Consider the following 22,984-nt stretch of genomic DNA (forward strand, 5'->3'; position numbering starts at 1 on the left):
GAAACAAGAATGGAAAATTATCTCTGAAACAAATTAGAATCCAAAAATATTTGTATGTAAATAATTGCATTTAAATTTTAGGGAAGGAAATTATTCAATATATGATCCTGGCAAATGTGTCTTACTATGAAAGTGAAGTTAAATTTAGATCCTTTACTCAATTTTTCAAAGTAAGTGCCAAATAGATAAAGGATGTATCTATAAAGAAACTAGGAAATAAATTTATCTTAATAAATATCTGTTGAGACTTGAATTAAGATACTTTCATTCTATATGAAGCAAATACTAGAAACTGCAAAGTAAGAAAATACTGGTACTCTCTCCATCATGAAATAAATTAACAAATATATTGTCATGTTTTAACATGCTAAACTAGCAAAAACTTTTAAACAACTATATAAAATGACGGGCTTCCCTAGTAGCTCAGACAGTAAATAATCCACCTGGAATGCTGGAGAGACTTGAGTTCGACCCTTGGGTCAGGAAGATCCCCTGGAGAAGGGAATGACAACCCATTCTAGTAATGTTGCCTGAATTCCCTGGACAGAGGAGCCTGGCACACTACAGTCTGTGGGGTCACAAAGAGTCAGACATGACTGGGCAACAAACTCTTTCATTTTCATATACAATGACATTAATGTGGGGAAAGTTCCTTAGGCATGACTATTTCAGTCAGGGTTCTCTCAGAAGACCAGAAACTCCTCTTTTAGTATTTTAAACAGAATGGAATACAATACAAGGGATCAGATTTACAAAATTATTGGGATGAGTGGGAGAACAAAGTTGAGAGAAATTACTGCTTCTTTCAGAAAACTAGAAATTAGGGAATTACAGAAAACTGCTAGAGATGATATTACTTCCTACAAGGAAGTGCAGACACAGGAGCAGTAATGACTTCTGCTCTCTACCTTCTAAACACTACAGAATGCAATGTGGAAACCTGTTATCAGAGATTTGGGGAAACATGGTTCCAAGGTGTCTAACCCTTTAATAAAGGAGAGACCTTAGATGAGTAGGTAATGGTACTGAATTACCAACAGAAATTCTGATGTAACAGGAAAAAGTCAACAGCATGAATGTCAATAGTATCCTATGATGGAATTCTACACACCTATCAAATATTTTATTTTGCAGTGCATGAGAAATACATTTCAATGGCATGAGAAAATATTCACTGTATTAGTTAAATGAAAAAAAAATCTCATTTATAAGCAATATACTGTAAACTACATTATTATAACATTAGCATAATTCTATATGATTCCAACTTTGTAGAGATGGTCAAGTTTCTCTAAATGCATGGTTAGATGTTGCAGAAATTGTCCTAAAATCTCATTTTTAAAATGAGGATCTGAATTAAAACGTAAGTTTCTGTTAAGGTAATATGTAGAAAACCTGGAGAATAGCTCTAATATTTTTAGCTTAATGTCACTGTAGGAATCAACTCTAAAATATAACATTGCCCAACTGACACTCTTTTAGTATAGTTGTAGTTACTTTTAAAATAAATGGTGTAGCCTGAAAATGAAAGAGAATATTCATGGTTAGGTTTTTCCAATAACCAGGTGCCTACTCTAGAGATCTCATTAACTTATAAAAACCATAAAATTAAAAATGTTTTCTCAATACCCATGATAATAGAGGAATAAAGTTGCTTCTCTCTGAAGTAGGGCTTTAATTTGAAAGTGTCCTTCAAGAAATACCATCTGTTATCTGGTCCATTATCAAAATGGATGTCACAGGCTACTGTCAGGAGAACAAACCTTCAACAGGCAATCAGTTCTTTATAAAAATTATGGGAGCATATTACTCTGTTTTGCAGAGTAATTATGCCATACGTTTAGTTGTTGTCTGATATGGCAAGTATTTTATTGAAAAGGAATTGTTTACCCTGCGGACTCATTCTGAGTGTCTGCAGAGGGAGTGCAAGTCTTCAAGAGCAGTTTTTCCAGGTCATTCTATCCCTGACAATATTTTTCAGTTATTCTTTTTTCAGTTCTGCTTTGCATATGACTTTTAAATTACCATTGTTGTTTTTGTTCAGTCGCTAAGTCGTGTCCGACTCTTTGTGATCCTATGGACTGCAGCACCCAAGGCTTTCCAGTCCTTCACTATCTCCTAGAGTTTGCTCAAACTCACGTCCATTGTTTCAATGATGCTATTGAACCATCTCATCCTCTGTTGCCCCCTTCTCCTCTTGTCCTCAATCTGTCCCAGCATCAGGGCCTTTTCCAGTGAGTCAACCTTTGTCATCAGGTGGCCTAAGTATTGTAGCTTCAGCTTTAGCATCAGTCCTTCCAATGAATATTCAGGGTTTACTTCCTTTAGGATTGATTGAAGTCAAGGGCCTTAGGAAGCATTACTACAAACAAAACTAGTAGAGATGATGAAATTCCAGATGAGCTACTTCAAATCCTAAAAGATGAGCCTGGAGGGCTACAGTCCATGGGGTTGCAAAGAGTCAGACATGACTGAGCACACACACATATTGCATTAAAAATAGATACAAAGAATTAAAAGAGACTGGGCATAGTTTAAATATTAACAGTTCTTACATAGAAAAACATTGTGATGATTAAGAGATAACTCAAGATAAAATAATTAATTTCCTGCTGTGTTTTATGTGAAGTTTCTTTGTCATCAGGAAATCAAATGAGTTAACTCTCCAAAAACATGTAGAATTTCACAACCCCAGGAAAACTATGTTAGCATTTTTTTGACTCCTGTGATTCTTATCAACAATACACATTGTCTCTAATACTATTTTTCCCCCTCAACTGTATATTTCTTCATGTCTCAAACACTCTAATTGCCAAAAAAATCTCAAAAATTGAACAACTTTCATTTATCTTTACTGGTTCCGATAAAAACATTATCCCTATAAATTTAAAAGAGCGTTAAAAGTTTATAAACTTAAAATAGCCCTGATACAAAGATGGCAGAGTAGAAGGACTTGCACTCATCTTCTTCTGTGAGGACTGCAAAAGTGCAACTCACTGCTGAAGAGCCATTAACAGGAGAATGTTGGATCCCACCAAAAAAATTACCCCACATCCAAAGACAAAGGAGAAGCCCCAGCAAGATGGTAGGGGGGAAAAATTGCATTTTAAAACAAACCCCACATCCAGCAGAGACATTTGGAGGACTCAGACAAAACCGTGTGTGCACCAGAAACCAGATACCCCACAGAGACAGAGCCAGACCTGCCTTTAAGTGTTTGAGTATCTCCTGTGGAGATACAGGTCAGTAGTGACCCGCTACGGGGACAAGGGCTCTGGTTGCAGCAGACCCGGCTCATATAGCGTGTGGCAAGGAGGAGGAGGTGGAGGACGCCATTAGCCCCACCATAGAGCCGCTGAGCAAATGACCCACAAATTGCAGAACAGTTATACCAAAGAAATTCTCGCTCTGTTAAATAAGTTTTAGGACCCACAACAGATTTCTCAACCCGGGGATCCAGCAAAGGGACTGAGACCCCCCCCCAGGGAATTTGACTTTGGAGGCCAGTGGAATTTGATTACGGAACTTCCACAGGACTGGGGAAACAGACTCTTAGAGGGCACAGACAAAACTTGTGCACTCCAGAAGCTAGGGGGAAGGAGCAGTGCCCCCACAAGAGACTGAGCAAGACTTGCCACTGAGTGTCCAGAAGTCTCTGGCAGAGGCGTAGGTCGACAGTGGCCTGCTAGGGGATCAGGGGCACTGAATACAATAGTGCATGCACAAATCCTTTTGAAGGAGGTCACCATCACCTTCATTACCCTACCATAGTTTGGCCTCAGGCCAAACAACAGGGAGGGGACACAGCCCTGTACATCAACAGAAAAGTGGATGAAAGATTTGCTGAGCATGGCCCTGCCCATTAGAACAAGACCCAGTTTCCCCCACAATCAGTCTCTCCCATCAGGAAGCTTCCAAAAGCCCCTTATCCTTATCCAAGAGGGCAGAGACAATGAAAACCACAGTCACAGAAACTAAGTAAACTGATGAAATGGATCACAACCTTGTCTAACTCAATGAAACTATGAGCCATGCAATGTATGGCCACCGAAGACAAATGGGTCATGGAGGAAAATTATGACAAAATATGGTCCACTGGAGAAGGGAATGGCAAACCACGTCAGTATTCTTGCCTTGAGAACCCCATGAACAGTATGAAAAGGCAAAAAGATAAGACACTGCAAAATGAACTCCCCAGGTCAGTAGGTGCCCAATATGCTACTGGAGAAGAGTGGAGAAGTAACTCCAGAAAGAATGAAGAGATGAGCCAAAGTGAAAACAATGCCCAGTTGTGGATGTGACTGGTGATGGAAGTAAAATCCGATGCTGTAAGAACAATATTGCATAGGAACCTGAAATTTTAGATTCATGAATCAAGGTAAATTGGAAGTGGTCAAACAGGGGATGGCAAGAGTGAACATCGACATTTTGGGAATCAGTTAACTACAATGGATGGGAATGGGTGAACTTAATTCAGATGACCATTGTATCTACTACTGTGAGCAAGAATGCCTTAGAAGAAATGGAGTAGCCCTCATAATCAACAAAAGAGTCCAAAATGCAGTACTTGGGTGTCGTCTCAAAAAAGACAAAATGATCTCTGTTCCTTTCCAAGGAAAATCATTCAATATCATAGTAATCCCAGTCTATGACCCAACCAGTAAAGCCAAAAAAGATGAAACTGAATGGTTGTATGAAGACTTATAAGACCTTATAGAACTAATACCATAAAAAAAGAACTAACACCATAAAAAAAGATGTCCTTTTCATCATAGGGGATTGGAATGCAAAAGTAGAAATTCAGGAGCTACCTGGAGTAACAGGCAAGTTTGGTCTTGGAGTACAAAATGAAGCAGGGCAGAGGTTAACAGAGCTTTGCCAAGAGAACACACTGAACATAGCAAGAACACTCTTCCAACAACACAAGAGATAACTACACGTGGATGTCACCAGGTGGTCAATACTGAAATCAGATTGATTATATTCTTTGCAGCTGAAGATGGATAAACTCTATACAGTCAGCAAAACAAGACTAGGAGCTGACAGTGGTTCAGGCCATGAACTGCTTATTGCCAAATTCAGACTTAAATCGAAGAAGGTAGGGAAAACCACTAGACCATTCAGGAATGACCTAAATCAAATCCCTTATGACTATACAGTAGAAGTGACAAATAGATTCAATGGATTAGATCTGATAGACAGAGTACCTGAAGAATTATGGACAGAGGTTCATGACATTGTACAGGAGGCAGTGATCAAGACCATCCTCAAGAAAAAGAAATGGAAAAAGGCAAAATGGTTTTCTGAGGCGGCCTTACAAATAGCTGAGAAAAGAAGAGAAGTGAAAGGCAAAAGAAAAAAGGAAAGATATACCTATCTGAATGCAGAGTTCCAAAGAACAGCAAGGAGATATAAGAAGGCCTTCCTCAGTGATCAATGCGAAGAAATAGAGGAAAACAATAGAATGGGAAAAACTAGAGATCTCTTCAAGAAAATTAGAGATACCAATGTGGAACACAATAAAGGACAGAAAAATATGGACATAACAGAAACAGAAGATATTAGGAAGAGAGGTGGCAAAAATACACAGAAGAACTGTACAAAAGAGATCTTCATGACCCAGATAACCATGATGGTGTGATCACTCACTTAGAGCCAGACATCCTGGAATGTGAAGTCAAGTGGGCCTTAGGAGGTATCACTATGAACAAAGTTACGGAACTGATGGAATTCCAATTAAGCTATTTCAAATCCTAAAAGATGATGCTGTGAAAGTGCTGCACTCAATATGCCAGCAAATTTGGAAAACTCAGCAGTGGCCACAGGACTGGAAAAGGTCAGTTTTCATTCCAATCCCAAAGAAAGGCAGTCCCAAAGAATGCTCAAACTACTGCACAATTGCACTCATCTCACACGCTAGCAAAGTTAATGCTCAAAATTCTCCAAGCCAGTCTTCAACAATAAGTGAACCGTGAACTTCTAGATATTCAAGCTGGTTTTAGAAAAGGCAGAGGAACCAGAGATCAAATTGCCAACATCCGCTAGATCATTGAAAAAGCAAGAGAGTTCCAGAAAAACATCTATTTCTGCTTTATTGACTACCCCAAAGCCTTTGACTGTGTGGATCACAATAAACTGTGGAAAATTCTGAAACAGATGGGAATACCAGACTGACCTGACTCTTGGGAAACCTGTATGCAGGTCAGGAAGCAACAGTTAGAACTGGACATGGAACAACAGACTGGTTCCAAATAGGAAAAGGAGTCCATCAAGGCTGTATATTGTCACCCTGCTTATTTAATTTATATGCAGAGTACATCATGAGAAACACTGGGCTGGAAGAAGCACAAGCTGGAATCAAGATTGCCGGGAGAAATATCCATAACCTCAGATATGCAGATGACACCACCCTTATGGCAGAAGCAAAAAGGAACTAAAGAGCCTCTTGATGAGAGTGAAAAATCTGGCTTAAAACTCAACTTTCAATAAACTAAGATCATGGCATCCTGTCCCATCACTTCATGGCAAATAGATTGGGAAACACTGGAAACAGTAATAGACTTTATTTTCTTGGGCTTCCCTGTGGCTTATCTGGTAAAGAATCCGCCTGCAGTGTGGGAGACCTGGTTTCGATTCCTGGGTTGGGAAGATCTCCTGGAGAAAGGAAAGGCTACCCACTCCAGCATTCTGACCTGGAGAATTCCATGGACTGTATAGTCCATGTGGTCACAAAGAGTTGGATACGACTGAGTGATTTTCACTTTCACTTTTTCTTTGGCTCTCAAATCACTGCAGATGGTAACTGCAGTCATGAAATTAAAAGATCCTTGCTCCTTGGAAGAAAAGCTATGACCAACCTAGACAGCATATTAAAAAGAAGAGCCATTACTTTGCTGACAAAGGTCCTTCTAGTCAAAGTTATGTTTTCCCATTAGTCATGTATGGAGGTAAGAGTTGGACCATAAAGAAAACTGAGCACTGAAGAATTGATGCTTTTGAACTGTGGTGTTGGAGAAGACTCTTGAGAGTCCCTTGGACTGCAAGGAGATCCAACCAGTCAATTCTAAAGGAAATCAGTCCTGAATATTCATTGGAAGGACTGATGCTGAAGCTAGCTCCCATACCTTGACCACCTGATGTGAAGAACTGACCCATTAGAAAAGACCCTGATTCTGGGAAAGATTGAAGGCAGGAGGAGAAGGGAATGACAGAGGATGAGATGGTTGGATGGCATCACCGACTCAATGGACATGAGTTTGAGCAAGCTCCAGGAGTTGATCATGGACAGGGAGGCCTGTGGCTGCAGTTCATGGGGTCACAAAGAGTTGGACACGACTGAAGGACTGAACTGAAATAGCCGACAGTATCCTGTTCTGTAGCACATCACCACACAGCCAGGCAACAAAGAACAGAGGCTAAGAGCATAGATACTATGCCTGATCCCATAACTGTATGACGCCAAGCCTTTTTATTCACTTCTTTGCCTTGCTTTCCATCTTTGTGAAGCAGAGACAGTAATAGTTGTTACTTTTAGAGTTGGCTTGAGGATTAAAGGTACTTGTATAGGTTAATAAGCATATTGAACTATGTTTGGTAATAAGCACTAAATTATTATTTACAATCATTATATCCTTTTGGGATAGTTTATATGTGTATATAAGGATAAGCTATTTTATGATCAAGAAAACACATTATATCTGGGGTCTGCAGTCCTCTTTTTACATATCACTTTTCTAAATATTTATTTGTTAAATTTATTACTCAGTATTTTTACTTGGGGGATAATTGCTTTACAATAGTGTTAATTTCTGCCATACCTCAACATGAATCAGCCATCGGTATACATGTGTCCCGTCCCTCTTGAACCTTCCTCCAACCTTTCACCCCTACCCACCCTGTAAGTTGTCACAGAACACCAAGTTTGAGCTCATATGTTTTCCTCAATTTATGTTTTTAAATGTGGAGACAAGTCCATCTTATACAGATTTTAATCTTCATCCATTGCCTAGTATATTGCAGGCACAGGGTAGGCTATTTGATACTTCTTCATTGAGATATATTGACTTCAATTAAATTACTTAGAGTTAAGTAAAACATCTCAAATATTGAATCCTCAATAATCTTGCCTCTGTTTACCATGTCCTAAGCCCTTTCAAATAGCAGCCACAATTTAAAAGTTCTAAAATAATTATAGGAATAAATGTGTGGTGCCATATTGTTCATTACAAAGTATAAGTGTCAATTACAAATTCAATTTCCTGTGGCAACATGGCAATGCTGAGAACTATGAAAATGCACTGTCTTGTAACTGACTGGAAATCTTTTGTTGGGGGGGGGGTCTCCTTTCTTTGTAGTTCTAAATATTTTTAGCATGATTTATTACTTGTCTTGCTAAAACATTTCACTAGCTCAAAAAAAAGTGCGTGGAATAAATATACCTAGAAAAAATGACTTATGTCTCCCTTCATGTGGAGATAATTGTTACCCCATCCAAACAATACAAATCTTGTTTTTAATTATATTTAAAAGGCTCTTTGTAGTTTGACCTTCTCAGTCCATGTGGAGAGAGGTTAATGGGTACAACTGGAATGATTCATCACCCACGCTGCTTTCTATCACTGCAGTCAGTGATATGATCTAAAACTTTTAAAGAACAGACCAAATTGGCTTTAAAAATAAGACCAGCCTTAATGTGAAGCTTCATTAGGATTTGCTGTCTTTGATTTGTATCTGCATCCCCTTAGCTTTACAGTATTGGAGACCAGAATTCTTCCCACATCAAGGAATTCATTAAATGGGGAAAAAAAAAAGAAAAGAAAAGAAGCCATTCATGCTTTGTACAACAGAATGGACATGCAGACAGTCTAACAGGAATTTGAATCCTAATATCATCCCTTAAGCCTCAGTGGTCTCATAAGATATCATTATCCCTTCTTTGAAATGTTCTTGTTAAAATTAGAAATGCAGTTGATCCTTGAACAACATGGGAGTTTTATGTGCATTTGAAAAACTGTATAATTTTGTAGCTGGCCCTCTATATCTGTGGTTTCACATCCTTAGACTCAACCAACCAACCACATATCCTGGAGAACCATTGTATATATTGATTGAAAAAAAATCCATGTATAAGTGGATACACGTGGTCCAAACCCATGTTATTCAAGGATCAACTGCAATTGATAAAACACAACAGATCACAGTAAACCCTCAATAAATGGATGTTGTTGTTTTGGTTGTAATCTGATCACGGTCTTTGTTGACCCTGTGAAACTTTCTACAGTCAGCCCTCTATACCTGCAGGTTCCACATGCTGGGATTCAACCAACCCCAGATAGGAAATATAAGAAAGAAAAAAAAAAAATCCAGAAAACTTCCAAGAGGCAAAGCTTTAATTTGCCATGCACTGACAGTTATTCATATAGCAGTTAAATTGTACTCACAACTGTTTACACGGTATTTACATTGTATTAGGTAATGCATGTAATAAGTAATCTAGAAATTATTTAAAGTATAAGGGAGAATGTATGTGTATTACTACACCATTTTTATATGAGGGACTTGAACATCCTCTGATTTTGGCATCTGAGGGGTTCCTGGAGCCAGTCTCTGATCAAATACTGAGAGACAACTCTACTTCTTGCTCTAAGACGTTATTTCCTTCTTCCAAATCAGTCTTTGATAAAAAATAAAGTGATTTGTTTGGTGAACCTGGTCTAACAACAATCAATTGCTCTAAGGTTTGGCCCTGCAGTTGGAACCTGAGTTGTATGTAGCATTAGACCTTGACTTGGAAATGAAGCCTGAACAAACAGCCCTGAGCCCTTTTCCTCTCTGATCTCTGATCCCTCCCCAGCCCATTCTACGTTGACTGGGAGCCAAGAAAAAATAAAGCAAGAAAAAATCACTAGAGAAAACTCTCCTTCTTACACCCATAATTACTTTGAATTCAACATATCTCAGGCAGGTACTATTAAGGTCAGTTAGTTCAGTCGCTCAGTCATGTCTGACTCTGCAACCCCATGAACCGCAACACACCAGGCCTTCCTGTCCATCACCAACTCCTGGAGTTTACTCAAATTCATGTCCATTGAGTCAGTAATGCCATCCAACCATCTCATCCTCTGTCACCCCCTTCTTCTGCCTTCAATCTTTCCCAGCATCAGGGTCTTTTCAAATGAGTCAGTTCTTCACATCAGATGGCCAAAGTACTGGAGTTTCAGCTTCAGCATTAGCCCTTCCAATGAATATTCAGTACTGATTTCCTTTAGGAAGGACAGGTTGGATCTCCTTGGAGTCCAAGGGACTCTCAAGAGTCTTCTCCAACACCACAGTTCAAAAGCATCAATTCTTTGGTGCTCAGCTTTCTTTTAGTCCAACACTCACATTCATGGCCTTGGAAAAACCATAGCCTTGACTGGGTGGACCTTTGCTGGCAAAGTAATGTCTATGCTTTTTAATATGCTGTCTTGGTTGGTCATAACTTTTCTTCCAAGGAGCAAGCATCTTTTAATTTCAAGGTTGCAGTCACCATCTGCAGTGATTATTAAGGTCAAGGAGACTATTAAGGTCAAGCAGAGTTTTAAAGAAAATTGTTTGGTCCTCTCCAAACTCCCTTCTTGACCCAATCCTACCACATAGCTTTACCAGTTGCCTCTTGTAGAGGCCTTCAGGGGACTAATCTCTTCAGTTACTATAAGATATTAGTCTTCTCCTATATCTTTACTTTCTCCAGTTCATGCTACTTCAGTATACTTAATGCAAAATTTATTCAATGTTTGACATATTAATTTAACAAACCTTTACTGAGTGCCCTTCTAGCTGTTGAATATGCAACAGAAAACAGAATAAAATTTCCTGCTTTCAGTAAGCTCACAGTCTAGTGGGAGGGTATAGACAATGAATTGAACAAATCACTGTGTGTGTTAGAAGGAAGTGCTGTAAGGAGAAACAAAACAAGAGTGAGGGATAGAAAGTACCTGGAAGGGACTCCCCTGGTGGTCCAGTTGTTAAGAATCTGCCTACCAAAGCAGTGGACACAAGTTCAATCCCTGTTCCAAGAACTAACTAAGGTTGCATGCCACAATTGCCAAGCCTGCACTCTAGAGCCCCTGAGCCATAACTAATGAAGCCCAGACACCTTAGAGCCAATGCTCCATAATGAGAGAAACTACCACCGTAAGAACCCCATGGACTGTATTGAGAGTAGCCCCCACTCGCCACAACTGGAGAAAGCCCACACACAGCAATGAAGACCCAGCAGAGCCAGTAATTTTTTTTTTTTTTTTTAATATCTGGAAGCAGAGTTTTAGTATAAAATGTTTGCTAGGAACAGATTCATTGAGATCACTACTGAATAAAATTGTCAATATACGCAGTTCAGGAAGATATAAAGGGGGTAAAGCAGTCTGGATGGGAGAAACTGGAAGTGCAAAAGCCCTGAGGCAGGAAGATTATCCTTCATGGTCTAAGAAGAGTAAGGGGACCAGTGTAGTTAGAGGAGATGAAGGCAAATCAATTAAGGGAGAGGCAGATGGAGAATAGAGCCTTTGAGGGAGAAATGATATGACTTTTGATTTTAAAAGGCTCGTTCTAACTGCCATGTCAGAAATAGACTACAACGAAGGAAAGCAGAAGCAGGCAGACTAGTTAGGAAACTATTACAAATATCCATGTGATGCCATTGGTCAGGCTGGTAGAAGTGGCTGGATTCTGAATGGAACTTGGTAACAGATGGATTGTAGAGAGAATGAGAAAGATACAGTCTTGGATAGCACAAAGGTTCTCAACTAGAGCATTGGAAGGCTAAGAGCTGCAATAAATTGAAATGGCAAACATTGAAAACAGAGCAAGATTTGCATCACTATCAGGAATTCAGTTTTAGGAATGTTGAATCTGAGATGTCTGAGTTATCCAGCAGAGATATTGAATAAGTATATATGTGCTGGATATGTGAGTCTGGACTTTAGGGGAGTCATCTAAGCTGGGGATATAAAACTAGGAGGATCCTCAACATCTAGATGATGTTCAAGTTTGAGAGAATTGATGGGATTGTTGAATGAATAAGAGCAGAAAGGAAAAGAAAAGGTCCAAGTACTGTTTTTTATTTGCACTCTAATATTCAGTAGTTAGTGGGATGAGGAGGAAGCAGGAAGTAGGTGAAGAAAGAAGAATACAGAGTTAGTGTTTTAGATGCTACCACTGAAAATGTTTCAAGGAACTTCAGGTGATCAACAGGTCAAATGCTGCCTATGGATCACAGAAGAGGAAGGCTGAAAACTGAACACTACATGTAGCAATACCAGGTCCCAGATGACTATAAGAGCTGTTTTTGGTGTGCCAGTTTGGAGTAGTTTCAAGAAAGAATGAATGGAAAATAATTGCTATCCATGAGCAAAGATCCTTATTATTTTTAACTTGAGTTTTGCCACAAAAGGAAGTAGATATATGGGGCAATAGCTGGAGAAGGAAAAATGGTTACGCTTTTTTTTTAATGGAAGAAACATGTTTGTATGATGATCGAAATCAATTAGCAGAGAGGAAAACAATTGATAATGCAAGATAAAGGGATGGACATTTCCTTGAGCAGGTGGGAGGAGTCAGGGTTCAATGCTTAAGGGAAGAAAACCATCTTAGAATAAAGGGCAGTTGATCTAATTAACAAGTGTAAAAGCTAAATGTAGGTGAATGGATAGATGTAAAGTCCTCAGCCTTTCCAGGAGCAGTCATACTTAGATATACTATTTAACTAAGTAATATTCTAATCATACAATTTTAGTAAATTTGAAATGAGTTTCCATCAGGAGATGGAAGTAGATTTTTCCTCTAAGATAGAAAAGAAATTAATTAGAGCCTGTTAAATCCTATGAAGAGCTGACTCATTGGAAAAGACTCTGATGCTGGGAATGATTGAGGGCAGGAGGAGAAGGGGATGACAGAGGATGAGATGGTTGGATGGCATCACCAATTCAATGAACATGAATTTGGGTAGGCTCCAGGAGTTGGTGATGGACAGGGAGGCCTGACGTACTGCAGTTCATGGGGTTGCAAAGAGTCAGACATGACTGAGTGACTGAACTGAACTGAACTGAAATCCTACTATACAAATATAACCCTGGGAAAAAACATTTCTCTGCTTAAATGTGCGCCACTTACAGAAGACAGAATTCATGGTTGCCCTTATTCTGACAGGGCCTATAGCAACTCCATTTTATAAATGAGCCCAAGCACAAGGAATAGCTTGAATTAAACTCTTTAAAAACTACCACAAAAATTAAATTCATTACTCAAACTTTTAACTCAACAATTTAAAAGCTCTTTGGTTTTAAATCAATGAAAGCATTAAGATTTGTCAGTTGGGTAGATGGGTGCATGTGTTTGAGTGCATGCTAAGTTGCTTTAATCGTGTCTGACTCTGCGGCCCTGGCTTTAGCCCTCCAGGCTCTTTTGTCTTTGACATTCTCCAGGCAAAAATACTGGAGTGGGTTGCCATGCCTTCCTCTAGGGTATCTTCCCATCCCAGAGCCTGAACTCACATCTCTTATGTCTCTTGCATTGTCAGGTGAGTTCTTTGGCACTGGTGCCACCTGGGAAGCCCAGCAAGGATGGGTGGCCCATTTGTAAATGCTTTGTTATCTCTGAGCCACAGTGAAAACTCTGACCTGACAAAAGGAAAATATACTCAAGCCAAAACAAAACCTCTGGACTCTAGCTTACAGGTTGTTTCAATTGGTATCCACAGATAATAGTGCAAACACAGTGACAGGTTTCAAATGAACTTTGTGGAAAAGGCCATTCATATTTTATCATGTTGGGTTAATGGAATTACAGCTAGAGACAATGTTTTTTTAGGCCTAGCAGAAACCCTAGTAATGAGTACTTTCACACTTAACTGTTGCATTTAAAATATGTTCTTGTCTATGTAGACAAAGGTATCATGTTGAACTTGTAAAGGTAGGTTATTTTTATCTTTTCTGATGATATAGATGAAAGCAGGTTAGAACTGAAACCCCAATATGATAAAGTCAAAATAAATGCTATTCAGGTTTATAAGAAAATGAAACATCTAATCCTTGTCTATGTTGATACTTTACATTTTGTAATTGCAAAATATTTTCCAAAATATTAAACATAAATCCTGCTTAAAAAGGTGATGGGGACTTAGTAATGACTGTCAGTTTAAGCTACCAAACTTCATGAAAAAATATACTTACTAATAAATGTTATTTACAAACATAAAAATGTTTCTAATATTTATATGTAATTAAGTAAATAACTATTACTTCATACATTCACCAAATGGTAAAAGAACATGCTATTGAGAAAATCTGATGCTTCTTATCATTTTCCTGAATTTATTATGCATTCAAAATGTCAAAATAACAGCTTTTATGTTTTGTTTCTCTGAAGAGCACCTGTTGAAATTATCTCGACTGATATATGATTCATAACTGGCAAGCAAACCAAGGTCCATATAGACAAAGCTATGGTTTATCTAGTAGTCATGTATGGATATGAGAGCTGGACCATAAAGAAAGCTGAGTGCCAAATTGATGCTTTTGAACTGTGGTGCTGGAGAAGACTCTTCCTTGCAGTCCAGGGGACTCTCAAATCAAACCAATCAATCCTGAAGGAAATCAATCCTGAATATTCATTGGAAGGCCTGATGCTGAAGCTGAAGCTCCATTACTTTGGCCACCTGATGAGAAGAACCGACTCACTGGAACAGACCCTGATACTGGGAAAGATGGAGGGCAAGAGGAGAAGGGGTTGACAGAGGATGAGCTGATTGGATGTCGTCATCAACTCAATGACACGAGTTTGAGCAAACTCTGGGAGATAGTGAAGGACAGGAGAGCCTGGCTTGCTGCAGTCCATGGGGTCGCGAAGAGTAGGACACGACTGAGCGACTGAACAAAAACAAGCAAGCTATAGCCTGTCATGTGGCTCCTCCATTTCCATGGTAATATTCTAGAAACTCAGAATTGAGAACAATGGTTTGATATTCCCATATTTATGAGCAAATCAGACAGACTGTGTTATGATCCAGTCTATGGCTGGATACTTGGCCTCTCAGATTGCTGCTGACGAAAGAAAACAAAACCACATTGAAGAAAAAATTATATGTTCTTTCAATATGATTACTTATTGTTTTCAGAGATGCTTTCCATTATAAAATCAATAGAATAGCCTTATCAACAAACAAGATGAAAAATGCATAAAGGGAAACTACAAGATAAACTGCAGTCCTACCATAGAGAAAACCTCTGATGATCTTTCTTGCTGGGTTAACAAATATTTCCTATTCCTGCCATAAAGTTAGCTGTTTATGTTCATGACAAAGAACATTTGACTCTCAGACTGCTCCCTAGTCATCCGGCAAAGCTGCCGATCCCACTAACTGCACTGCTTATCAAGACTCCTCAATATTTGTTTCCTTAACATTTGACACCATCTTGATTGCCGTTTTAATGCTGCAATTTAAATAAATCGTACATAATCCTAACAAATGTGATACATAGAGAAAATGTTTTCCATGAAAACCTACTTCAATGATTTGTAAAGACTCCCAGCAAAGAATAACTAGAAGTCTTATCTCAAATTATTGTAGTGAGACAACTGCAAAATGTTGACCAAAAAAAGCGTAAGAATAGTAAGAAAAAGCAGAGTAACTTGATGATTACTTGCTTCTTTCTAGAGAAATTATTATATACACTCATTAACACGTTTATTTTTAAAAGATTATGCAGAAATCCAATTAGGAGACCAACATTCAAAAAGAAAAAAGAGAGAAAGGGAGAAAAGTGACCTATATAAGAATACTGGTAAATTACTGAAAATTTATGTTTAAACATAAATTTATGTTTATGTTTAAAATTTATGTTTATTTGTTTAAATATTTATATATATTAAATATATTTTATAACTTTAAAATAATTTCCTTCCTAAAAGATACAAAGGAAGAAGTAGATGAGAATATATAATAGTAGGAGACTTTAATACCCCACTCACATCAATGGACAGATATTGAGACCAAAAAAAAAATCAATGTCATCAGAGATCCTAAATGATACAATAGAACAGTTAGATTTAATTGATGTTTTCAGGATGTTACATTAAAAAAAATAGAATGCACGTTCTTTTCAAGTGCACATAGAACTTTCTGTAGTAGACTAAACCATATGCCTCTAAAACACCAATGAATCAATGATGAAATCAAAGAAGAAATTAAAAAAAATACCTTGAGGCAAATTATAATAAAAACACAGTCACACACAGTCTATGAGATGGAGCTAAAGCAGTTCCTAAATTGAAGTTCATAGTGATACAGGCCTTCTTAGAAAGGAAAATCTTAAATAAACAATGTAACCCATCACCAAAAGTATTAGAAAAAGAACAACAAACAAAACCTAAAGTCAGCAGAAAGAAGGAGATAATAAAGATCAGAGAAGAAAGAAAATATTTGAAAATATTAGAAAAGCATAAAAATCAAGGGCTGATTCCTTGAAAAGGTAAACAAAATTGACAAACCTGTCCAGGCTCACCATGAAGAAACAAGAGAAGACTCAAATTAAGAAATGAAAGAAAAAAAATCACAATTGATACTGTAGAATTAAAAAATAAAATAAGAGACTACTATGAAAAATTATATGCCTACAAATTTACAACCTAGAAGAAATGGAGAACTTTCTAGAAACATACAGCCCACCAAAACTTAATGAAGAAATAGATGACTTGAACAGATTGATCACTAGAAATAAAATAGAATCTTTAAAAAAAAAAAAATCCTATTAACCAAAGTCCAGGACTAGATGGCTTTACAGGTGAGTGCTACCAAAGAAACACTTGTACTTTTCCATCTCAAATTCTTCCAAAAAACTAGAGAAGGGAACACACCCAAAGACATTCTATGAAACCACCATCATCCTGATACCAAAACCAAAGACACTAACAGAAAAGAAAATTATAGGTCATTATCTTTGATAAATATAGATGTAAAAATTCTCAAAAAAATTAGCAAATCAAATCCAACAACACATAAAAAGATCACATATCATGACCAAGTTGGTCATCCCAGGGTCACATGGAAGCTTCAATATATGTAAATCAACATGATATACTCATCAGCAAAAGACAAAAAATACATGATCATCTCAATAGAAGCATAAAAACCATTTGATAAAATTCAACATGCATTCATAATAAAAAAAAAAAAACCTTACAAAAGTGGGTACAGAGGAAACATATCTCAATATAATAAAAGCTATTTATGACAAACCCACAGCCAGTATAATACTCAATGGTGAAAAGCTGAAAGCCTTCCCACTTCCCACTCTCAGTACTTCTCTTCATCATACTATGGGAATTCCTATCCACAGCAGTCATAGAAGAAGTAAAAGGAATTCAAATTGGTAGAGAAGTGGTAAGATTATCATATATGCAGATAACATAGTACTATATATAGAAAACACTAAAGACTCCACACAAAAACTACTAAAACTGGTAAATTTAGCAAGATACAAGATTAACAGAAATTGGTTGCATTTCTTTACACTAACAATGAAATACAAGAAAGGGAGTGTAAAAAACAATCCTTTTTAAAACTGAATACAAAAAATTAAAATAACTTAGGAATAAACCTTTCCCTGGTGGCTCAGATGGTAAAGAATCTTTCTGGAACACAAAAGACCTGGGTTCGATCCCTGGGTCAGGAAGATTCCCTGGAAAAGGAAATGACAACCCACTCTAGTATCCTTGCCTGGAGAATTCCATGGACAGAGGAGCCCAAGTCAGACATGCCTGAGTGACTAACACTTTCTTTTCAGGAATAAACTTCACCAAAGAGGTAAGAAGCTAATATGTTGAGAACTACAAAATATTTATAAAGGAAATAGAAGATGATTCAAAGAAATGGGAAGCTATCCCATGCTCTTAGATTGAAGAATGAATATTGTTAAAATGGCTATACCACCTAAAGATATCTATAGATTTAATGTAATACCTATCAAGATACCTATGCCATTTTTCACATAACTAGAACAAATAATCCTAAAATTTATATGGAACCATAAAAGACCTAGAATTGCCAAAACAATCCTGAGGGAAAATAACAAAGCAGGAGGCATTTCACAATGCTACAAGACCACAGTAATCAAAACAGCATGATGCTGGCACAAAAACAGACGTGTGGATCAGTGGAACACAGTAAAAAGCCCAGAAGTAAACCTATACATCTATGGGTAATTAATGTTTGACAAGGGAAGCAAGAATATGCGATGGAGAAACGACAGTATTTTCAGCAAGTGCTGTTGGGAAAGTTAGACAGCTGCATGTAAATCTATGAAGTTATAACACCCCTTCATACCATAAACAAAAATGAACTCAAAGTGGCTTAAAGAATTAAATATAAGAAAAGACACCATAAAACTCCTAGAAAAGAACATAGGCAAAACATTCTCTGACATGAATCATACCAAAGTTTTCTTAGGTCTCCAAGGGAATAGAAATCAAGGCAAAAATAAATGAAACCTAGTCAAACTTATCAACTATTGAACTATTGTACAGCAAAGGAAACCACAAATGAAATGAAAAGACAACCTACAGACTAGAAGAAAATATTTGCAAATGATGCAACCACAAAGGCTTAATTTCTAAAATATGCAAAGAGCTCCTACAGTTCAATAACAAGCAAAAAACAATTTTAAGAAATGAGCAGAAGACCTAAATGGGCATTTCTCCAAAGAAAACATATAGATGGCCAATGGGCACATGAAAAGATGCCTCTCATTACTAATTATTAGAGAAATGCAAGTCAAAACAACAATGAGGTCCCACCTCACACCAGTCAGAATGGCCATCATTAAAAATCTACAAATAATAGATGCTGGAGAAGGTGTGGAGAAGAGGGAACCCTCTTACACTATTAGTGGGAATATAAATTGGCACAGCCACTGTGGAAAAACATACAGAAGTTCCTCAAGAAAACTAAAAATAGAGTTGCCATATGATCTGGCAATCCCACTCCTGAGTATATACCCAGACAAAAGTATAATTCTAAAAGATAAGTGCTCCTAATGTGCATGGCAGCACTACTGATCATAGCCATGACACAGAAACAGCCTAAATGTCCATTGACAGACGAAAGGGTAAAGATGTGGTGTATGTAATGAAATACTACTCAGCTGTAAAAAAGAATGAAATAGTGTCATTTGTAACAACACAGATGGGCCTAGAGATTATCACACTAAGTGAAGTAAACCAAAAAGAAACAAATACCATATGATATCACTTGTATGTGGAATCTAAAATATGACACAAATAAACATACCTGCAAAACAAAACCAGACTCACAGATACAGAGAACAGGCTTGTAGTTGCCAAAGGCAAGTGGAGGGAAGGAAGGATTGGGAGTTTGGGATTAGCAGATGCAAAATATTATATATAGGATGGATAAACAACAAGGTCACACTGTATAGCCCAGGGAATAATATTCAATATCCTATGATAAACCATAATGGAAAAAAGTATATATGTATATGTCTAACTGAGTCATTATACTGCACAGCAGAAATTAACACAACCTTGTCAATCAACTATACTTCAGTAAGATTTAAAAAATAATTTCCTTCTTTAATCAACTGTTTTGATTAAACAACTGTCAGTCCCAAACACATTTCTACTATTTACATAATAGTAATTAGTTGCTATATTCACTCAGAATTTGGTATATTTATTATGCTTCTTTATAACTTTTCGTGAAAAGATTGTTTTTAAGTACTTCTCTTTTCCAAGAGATACTTTGCTTAAAAAATCTGTAGGAAATACTAAATATTATACTTCTTTCTTGGAAATGCAAAACACATGGTAAATACTATGAGAAATCTCTGCAGTAAAAAATAATAGTAAGAAATCTAGTTAATGTTTCACTTCTTTCATTTGAAAACAATTTCCAGCTGCAAGATACAGAATAACTTTTTTGCTGATTCATATGAAAATAACCTGATATCCCGTCATTCCTAAATACTGAGTGCCTTTTTCCACAAATAAGGACACTCCCCCACATAACCACTAACCCATTAAAGTCAGGAAATTAATATGATTGTATTACTTCATTATTTTAGTCTTCCTTCTAATCCTCAGATCACATTCAAGTTTTACTGTTTAGCCCAGTAACACCCTTTAAAGCAGAAGGATCTAGTAATACATAGCATTTAACTTCATTCATCCATAGTTTCTTCCCATCTGAAAGACTTCCTCAGCATTTCCTTAAAGTCCCTGCAGGACCTTTCCATTTTAAAGATTAGTGGCCATTTATTTTGGGATATCTCTGCCACTTTGACTTTGTCTTGCGTTACCTCCTGATTCTGTTCAGGTTTTGCGTCTTTGTCAAGAGTATCACTATAGAGATGCTGGGTTGCTTTGCTGATGCACAATTTCACATCATCCCAGGGTTTTGATCACTTGATTAAGGTGGTTTCTGGCCAGCCTTCTCCAGCGTGAAATTATTTTTTCCTTTGTACTTCACTTTATTTTCCATTTATAATTAATACTTTGTAGAGGCTCTTAGAAACATACACATGTCCACACCTTAATAAAATCTTCCATTTACTTCTTTAGTCAGTGTAGATTAATGGTTTCCTACTTTACTGAGTTAAAATCCATTGTTACTTCTATTTTTTGAAATTGATGTTCAGGTTGTTACAGATTTGTCCAGTGGGAGCAGGAAAATGTTCAAAAATACCAGCTGGTATCTGTGTCATTTTATCATGGTCCCATTATGTTTTGAACATTTCCCTGATTTTTGCTACAAACAGGTGTTTTAAGATCATCTACTTTACCTGCCCCAGACTAGAATCAGCATTTTCTTCAGGGAGTCTGTGTTCCTTTTGGTGGAGTGTGGTTTTAGAAGTCCCCATCTGGGTCTTGCTCATTACTATCGTGGTGTTGCTGCTCCCAGATTCCCTCCGTGGACAGTCAGGGAAAACATATAGGTGTACACAGGTAGGTAGCTGGGTAAGTAGACATGTAGGTATCTGCTTATACACACATTTACATCACTATTTAGTTCTTTGTATAGTTTTATGTATAGAAGACCATGATCTTATGTAAGTACTTGCTCAGTTTAAGTTTGTTATTCTTTAAACGTTTCATGTATCTGATAGTCTATGTGTGATAATTCCTGTATCATTAGAGGCGTTAAATTTTTCTTGTTTTTGCTGACTCTCATTCACTATGGCATCCTTTAGTGAGGTTTTGATTGTGAGTTTGTTTCCACTTTAACCTGCGAGAATCATGATGATCTAAATTGAGTGTGCTATTTCTAGAAACAGACCTATTTTCTTCTGCTTGGAGTTGGGGCAGTGTCAACTCTTTAGCCTACTGCAGTACTTTCATTTGATACAAGGAAACTTGAGACTCAGGTTAGACTTCTTATATCTCCTTATCTCCCTCATCCAAATAATTGCTCATTTCTTTTAACTCAGCTTCCTAAAATACATCAGTGTTCTAAGTCAGCCCTCCCTTGTCTGTCTTCTATATTCATCTAACTGTAAATCTGGCCCTGTGATCGCCACACCTAAAGTTCTTTAAAGATAAAATCCACACCCTTTGGATTGTCAAATAACATTGTATTGGGTTGGCCCAAGAGACCATTAAAGAACTTTTTGGCCAAGCCAGTGATTTGTTTTTTTCCTACCTTCCTCTCTAGTCTATTATGTCACTTCCTCCAGCCTTATCCTCTTCAATTCTATCCATCAATAACTCTGTAGTTTTCCAAAGTTCTGTACATACTCAGAGTACCTGGTTTCTTCTCTAACTAGTGTAACTGCTAGCTCTGCTTCCACGGATTTTCTTACTTCCCTGGGTGTCTTGAGGCTTTCCTCCCTATTGCTGTCAAACGCACCTGAATACAACCCCGTGGCAGCTCATTTCAATTTGTATTACAAACACTTTTGAGTGTCTGTCTTTCCGGTAAAGTGCAAGTTCCTTAAGGCCAGGGGTCATGTCTGTTTACTTGTGCGTGACTAGTTCCTATTTCAGACCGTTGTTCAGTCACCAAGTCATGTCTGACTCTCTGTGATCCCATGGACTGTAGCCCGCCAGGCTTCTCTGTCCGTGTGATTCTCCAGGCAAGAATACCTGAGTGGGTTGCCATTTCCTTCTCCAGGAGATCTTCCCTAACCAGGGATTGAACTGCGTCTCCTGCATTGACAGGTGGGTTCTTTACCAGCAAGCACCAGGGAAGCCCCTTTACAGACCTGCATGCTGTGAAATCTGTGAATAATAACAGAGTCGATTGTGGGCATTCTTATGTGTAAATTATGGCTACTGCTATTAAATAAATAATGCTATGCAAGTAAATTTGCACACACACACAAAAATAATGGCAGAAGTTTGGTCAGATATATATCCCTATAAAATGCTACAGAAACATTCCTGAACACTTTAAAAATAAGTATACGAGTTATGATTATCCCTGTTCATTAAAACAGTCCTGCACAAACACATTTAGCCAGGCTGTAAACACTCAACTTGATTCAAAAATCAATAAAAAGTTAATATAAAGTCTAGAAACCTAAACTCCATGGGGGAGTGCTGATGAAAGCATAGTAGTAGACACTAAATTTTGACTTTCACGAGATATATAAATCAAAGTTTCATTCCCGTAACCAGAAACACACACACACACACACACACACACACGCTCTCCTACACTCCTGCGGGCATACTCTCTAGTTTCCTTAATTCTTTCTTAACAGTCATCTTAATTCTGATGAAGCAGGAAGCAGCTTTCATATTAGTTCGAATGGAATGCCATCAAATTTTTTTTTTCTTTTTGCATCAGAATCAATAAATGTTAGCAAACTCCTCTGCTTAATTTTAACAGTGAGAATAGATTTTATCTCTAAATGTCTGTGCCCAATATAGCTTCTGTCTATGACCACACTAGATCTTCAAGATTTAGTCCTGTTATTTGTTTTTATTTCCC

General features: G+C 37.5%; 1 protein-coding gene across 1 annotated transcript in view; it reads left to right on the forward strand.

Annotated features, from left to right (window-relative positions):
• CNTNAP2 (contactin associated protein 2) overlaps positions 1-22,984 on the forward strand; it is a 2,193,843-nt gene that overhangs the window by 1,056,217 nt on the left and 1,114,642 nt on the right. The gene's annotated exons all lie outside the window — the stretch shown is intronic.

This window comes from Cervus canadensis, chromosome 3 (assembly GCF_019320065.1).
Source record: "Cervus canadensis isolate Bull #8, Minnesota chromosome 3, ASM1932006v1, whole genome shotgun sequence".
In the NCBI taxonomy this organism is placed as follows: domain Eukaryota; kingdom Metazoa; phylum Chordata; class Mammalia; order Artiodactyla; family Cervidae; genus Cervus; species Cervus canadensis.